At 40.6% G+C, this 6,000-nt stretch overlaps 2 long non-coding RNA genes across 3 annotated transcripts in view; one reads left to right on the forward strand and one right to left on the reverse strand.

Annotated features, from left to right (window-relative positions):
• Window positions 1-1,294, reverse strand: part of LOC122986036 — a 41,936-nt gene extending 40,642 nt beyond the window's left edge. Inside the window, exon 1 of the long non-coding RNA XR_006404230.1 lies at window positions 654-1,294. This is a non-coding gene — a long non-coding RNA (uncharacterized LOC122986036). The remainder of the gene's footprint in view (window positions 1-653) is intronic.
• A 1,356-nt stretch (window positions 1,295-2,650) lies between these two features.
• On the forward strand, window positions 2,651-5,471 carry LOC122986133. 2 transcript variants are annotated; one of them, XR_006404241.1, is made up of 3 exons: window positions 2,651-2,803; window positions 2,929-2,962; window positions 4,062-5,471. It is a non-coding gene; the product is annotated as an uncharacterized LOC122986133 (long non-coding RNA). The 2 variants fall into 2 exon arrangements; XR_006404242.1 differs by lacking the exon at window positions 4,062-5,471 and adding an exon at window positions 3,318-3,646.
• The last annotated feature ends 529 nt before the right edge of the window (window positions 5,472-6,000 follow it).

Consider the following 6,000-nt stretch of genomic DNA (forward strand, 5'->3'; position numbering starts at 1 on the left):
GTCACTCATAGTAACACCTGTATTTCAACACTTTAAACAGAGACCAAACTAGTAGCCTCTGTGTTATAGTTGTGTGATTAATAATATTTGCACTTACCGGCAGACTAAAATACACTGAAATTTCATGTAACAATGCTGGGTGTTGCACCAAAGATTTATGTTGTTTTTTTTCTTAACTTGACAGTGAACTTGAAACCACATGACACCCACTAACAAGGAGCACTGTGTACAAATAAAGGGAATAAACTAAAAAAAAAGGAGCCACAACAGCAACTAACTTTAAACCACAGTATCAGTGCAAAATATTGTAAAAAAAAATTGCACTGCTGGAAAACCCCCACATAATAATTCTACTAATAAAAAAATCAATTCAGTATGAGGAACTAACTTCTCTTCATTGCTACACACTTTTATAGGAAATTAACAACAGTTAAAAACTACCATAAGGACAAAACACTGTCACTAATGAGCACAAAGGACACACACTACAAGTCCTTCTAAATATTCTAAAAATAGTTGTTTTTTTTGAAAGGGAGATCCTATTGTGAAAAATAACTTAAAATGATATGGGCCTGCATTCAATTTTTGAGAACAGACAAGTCACACTAAGTCAAATAAGGTCGTAGAGCAAAGAAAAATAGCAGTCGACTCACCATAACAACGCACCATGTGTTGGTCGCTTGTCAGCTGCAAGTATTCTCCTTGTGCGCCCACAGTGCAACAGGCATGAGTGGAAACCGAGGGAAAAAAGCGGCATATTAGGGATTTCTCTCCGGTTGCAGCTGCTGCGTGTTGATGTGGTGCTTCAGAAATTACACCCAGGAAGAGCGCAAAATAAGAACTTTGCATGTCACCACCGCTCCTCATTTAATTCAAATAGCCTAGAAAGTGATCCTCAAGCGAGTTACTGTATAATCTACGAGGTGGTCTGATGACTGTCGTGAGGACAGGATTATACACATCCCAGCGAAAGCTTTTCATCTGTTTCATCCGCTAAGCAGGCTGTCCCCAATGTCTCCGCACGGCTGCATGGCGAATCTGACTCACTCCACTGTGCGTAAAGGCTTGACTGCAAATTATTGTCACAGCCAACAATGGTTTTGACTGGTATCGTTTGCGTAAACAAAACTGCCTTCGTTTTGTTTTTTGAGAATTGTCTCTGTGTCTCTGGTGTGCATGTGGCTGCAGCTGCTTCTCCTGCAGAAAAGTGCCAGACTTTGAGGTCCATATTGTGGAATCATGATGCCCACATAGTGCAAGTCATTTTATTTTTATCTAAATTCAGACTATGGGACGAATTAGACTTAATATTTGATGCTAGAAGACCGATCAATACCACACATCTGCTCTATTGAAGAAGTGAGGGACTGACCACCAATGCATGTGGCTACAGTTTTGTAGGTTTTGCTCTATAATAACAGACAGAGGTGGGCGTGAAGCTATTTGGATTTTTAGGGTTAACAGATATATTCGCATTGTACTTAATCAGCAGGTTCGACTCAAAATACAGCGTGCACTTCTAAAAAACAGCATTTTCAGTCGTGAAATAGATGTGAAAACAGTCTTAGAAAATGCTGTCCATCCTGGCTGGTGCAGTATATTTTAATATACTTTAGCTGAGGGATTATTACACCACATGGGTTTACATAACTGGCATTAAAAGCCAAAGGAAAGTTTAACTTGTCAAAGAAAAGTTTTCGGTAATAAAACAGCCTTAGAATGACCTAATGCCTACCGCTGGTAATAAAGACATAAAGATTCTGAAACAGCTGCCTCACTACCCTATTGTCACCTTTGTCAATGCAAAGTATAGAAAAATAGAAAAATAATTTCATGCTTTACAAATGTATAGTTTCTCATTTCCACTGTATTTCACAACCTGAATACCCTTATTTTGAGTGTTATTATCTGCAAAACACATTTTTTAGAGTTTCTCTGTTTCCTGAAATCTCAGAAACACTGGGGCAATCTGAGCACACCGAATGCAACCAGTTGCATTACAACTACAGTTAATACATCAATTTGTTTGTACACCAAGTGTTTCTGAAGGGATTTTTAGAATAAATACATTCACATTTTTTTCATGTCAGCAGTCATGCACAGAGCGTCCTCTGTGCAGTGTGCACTTAAGCAGTCAAGTTACTCACTCTGCAATCATTCAGAAAGACTGAGTGGCCTTAGGGATGTTTTAATGGTGACTTGAGCTATCACTCAGAATAACTCTCACTGTATCTTAAGTTGCACCTGTTGCATGAACTGCTTTAAAATACCAGACTTGACAGACAGTAAACACAGGCTGCACTGACTTTTCATCCTGGGCACACAAACAACTTTTACCCAGCAACATGTTTTGCGTTGAGGCCAGCCCACTTAGACCTCTTGATAGCCGCTATTAATACGAACCACCTCTCACATTAAGGTGACTCATGTTTCTGTGAAGCCTCACTGAAATTCATGATCATTTTGATGCTTGTGCACTGCAGTGGCACAAGCAACACAACCCTGTTGACCCCATACTGCATAGAGACAAGGGTAATGAGATTAGCTGTGCATGAGTGTGACCGACATTTGTGACGTGTCCTCTCCAGATTGTGCGTGCACGGCTTTCAGGCTCTGCAGTTCATGTGACAAAATCACCGCAGTTAGGAGAGCGAGGATTACTGGGCGGGGTGATTGGGTTCACAGAGCGGCGAGCTTAGGGCAAGAGTTAGGCACCATGAGTTTGTGCCAAAGGAAATGACATAAAATGTCAGGGATTTCTGACTGTTTCCAGAGAGAACTTCCTGCCTCTTAATGATATTTGGTAAGTCCCATTTGAATGCACTGGGACAAATGGTTCAGCTTTTAGGCCATGTTGTAATCCCCAGTTTGTTTTGCATTGTCTTCCTTTGCTAAATATATGCACTAATGTATTTTTTCTACCATTAGGATTTCCTACATTCCCTGGAATGCCAGATAAAGGGTATGAACTTGTTGCTCTCAATGAGGGTTGGGAATATGGGCATAAACATGTAGCCAGCTTGCCAAGTAGTTATGATCAGTGGAGGGTGTCTTCCCCATGCTCAAAATACAATGTGACTTGAGGCTGCAATGCACTCTGGTCTACTGAGGCTTTTGAGATTGTCACTGTATGAATGTGCATGTAAAGCAGTGGAATAAGAAAGGCTCTAGTTCTGAAATTCAAATTCAACAATATATTCCAAGTGTTATTTTCCAAAACTCAAACTCCATATGCTTCAATTAATCTGAATGTGACATCAGATCAGCTGTTTTTCCCCACACATGAAAACAACAAATTGTTTTCCTTTAAATTTCAGATTGCTCCCATTCTCGATGATTGTGTTGCAATAAACTGCAGTGCAATGAGGGGAAAACACTCTAATTTTGTCAGTGGTCTCACGGACCACTGACACGAGCTCCACATGAAAAGTCTCTGGAAGCACCACAAGGTTTTGCCCTCAACACCCACTCGTCTGGCTGCTCCAGACACGAACACAAAGACAAAGGCACAACTATGATTCTGCTTGTCAAATCAAATCACTTTTTTCGACTTGATGTTAAACTGTTCAGGAGAGACTTCTGTACAGCCTCAATACTCTGATCGATCACATATTGACCGCTGGATCAGGGCGGTAGCTTTGTCTCATCAGTGGGCATCATTGTCAGTGTCAGGTAGGCCGTTCATACTGCATCATAAGGCCATGTCCTCAGGGAGTGTAAGGAGAAAAATGGCCACAGTTTATGCCATTGAAAGTATGAGATGGTATTGCGTTTGCACAAGATAGACTCTCTCTTGTTCTGATGGATTAGACTGCACAAGGAATGCACACACTCTTATTATGGTTATGTTCTGTCCTCATTTTCATTATTTGCACAAATAAGTGAGCAAAACATGCATGTTTCACATTTGAACTATTTTTTTGTACTGTAACTAAGTAAATGTTTTGGACTATATTGCTGTGATTAATAAGATTTATGTCACTTTATTTTTTTATCTAATATTTTTATTTATATTGTGTCAGTACTGGCCTTGAAATAATGTTTTTTTTTTCTCTCCCTAGGACAGCTGCCCTCGGTCTTCACACACTCAAGCACCACAAAAAGTTAAGAAGCTAATTTCTGATTCAAAGTCACTGCAACGATTGTGTGACGGACCCTGAATGCACACATCCTTACCCTGTTTCTATACTCTGCTTCAGACAATGGAATCTCTTATACTGCTCGATCAAGAGTCCAGACACAACATGCTTGTAAATGCAAAACCACTTGATATTTAGATTAAGGATTACGACTTACTTGTCTCACTGCTTCTCCTAGAGTTCAATGGAGTTTTGCCATCATCCATAAGCATGTGAATTCCAGCTATGGGGTAAAGCGATGAGGTCGCTTGTGACTGCTGAGATGTTTTGCTTGAATGCTCCTTGACCTCAGACTGTCTAGAGGCTCTTTGCACACTAAGCCATGCTTATTTGTAAACAGAATGCTTTGCTGAAGTTTTCCACGCTGACCCTTCAGCCTCTGAATAAGGCCACTTTGCACAAAGAGACCATTCTCACTGGTGTTTGGACTCTATTTCTGCTTTCTGTGCTCTATATTCGTAGTAGAGGCCTTGATTTTCTTTGGATTTAGAAAAGTGGACTATTTTTTGCATAAAGTATGCATTAATCAGTAAATTGGGCATTGAACACTAGGAGGGAATAGCTTGAAGGAAATGTTTGATCTCAGTAGTTTTTTTTGTGGTGCCCAGACCACCAACCTCACAGACAATACACCCCCTAAAATACTGCATGAAATCTAACAAGACTGTAAACCAAAACTGGCACCGGATTTCAAACTCTTGGCTTTCACTAACTTTCTCACATTCTCGCTTGTGCTAGTCTGTTAACTTTCAGAGCCACCTCCTTAGGAAAACATGTTCATTAAATTCCCAGCAGGAGTCCCTACGTGGGCTTCACCCTGTCATTGACAGATGCATGAATGACTCAATATGTGTCTGGATTTGTAACCTGCAAGGGCTTAAGAAAAAGCCTGGGAGACAATGGCAACTGAGGCAAAGCTGCAGAGCCTTCAGTCCAAACAAAATCTCATTGTTCCTGTTTTCCACAGTTAGGGGGTTAGGCATTCCCTCGCCCGCCCCCCACCCTATAACACTCCCAGAACCTCAGTCCACTGTCCCACCCCAGTCTCTGTACTCCACCAGCTCCGAGTGGTGTTAGTGAGGCTAGTAATTAAACAGGACTGCCTCTCAGTTTCTGCTGCTCTATAGGGGGAGTCCTTCCATGAAATGCACTCCTCATTCTGAGTCCAGACGGCAGCTGATGAGGGATTATCTGCTGGAAGAGGCACGGCATACTCCCCACCATAATCTTCAATTAGTTCAGTTCACGGTGATGTGTTGGGTGGACCTGCCACTACCTTTCCCACGGCTTCTTCATAAACACCACATAAACATACTGTACATTATATTTGAGATTTTTCTTGTAGGAGATTTTTATGGGAAATTTGGTTTGAAAGAGAACTAGAAGGTTTAATTAAACCTGAGATCAAATGGTCAACATTTGTTGTTATAGACAATAAATACAGATTTCACTGGCATTCAAGTTATCTAAATCCATTGGATACATATAAAAAGACATAAAAACACTGAAAGGATTGCTTCATTTGACTACTGTCCTCTACAGTATTGCAGTCTAAATGTCAAATCACAGCTTTTTCCCCACATTTTTAATGCACTTTCAAAATCTTGTGCTTGTGGAATGTGTTTTGGACATGTTTGTTGTTGCGGACATGAATGTATTGTCTGATTTAATCTTCCTCTGTTTTTCTCAATCATTTTCACTTTAAAGTACGGCTGACAAAGTGTTGAAGCATGAGTTAACTGCATAGTGCATGTTTGGCCAGGATGTAAAAGGTCAAGTTCATTTACTTGTGCCTCAGCTTTTTATCCCAAACAGGAAGAAGGTACCTGGTCTGAAAGCCAACACTGTGCCAAAATCTGGA

The sequence above is a fragment of the Thunnus albacares genome, chromosome 7 (genome assembly GCF_914725855.1).
Source record: "Thunnus albacares chromosome 7, fThuAlb1.1, whole genome shotgun sequence".
Taxonomy (NCBI): Eukaryota; Metazoa; Chordata; class Actinopteri; order Scombriformes; family Scombridae; genus Thunnus; species Thunnus albacares.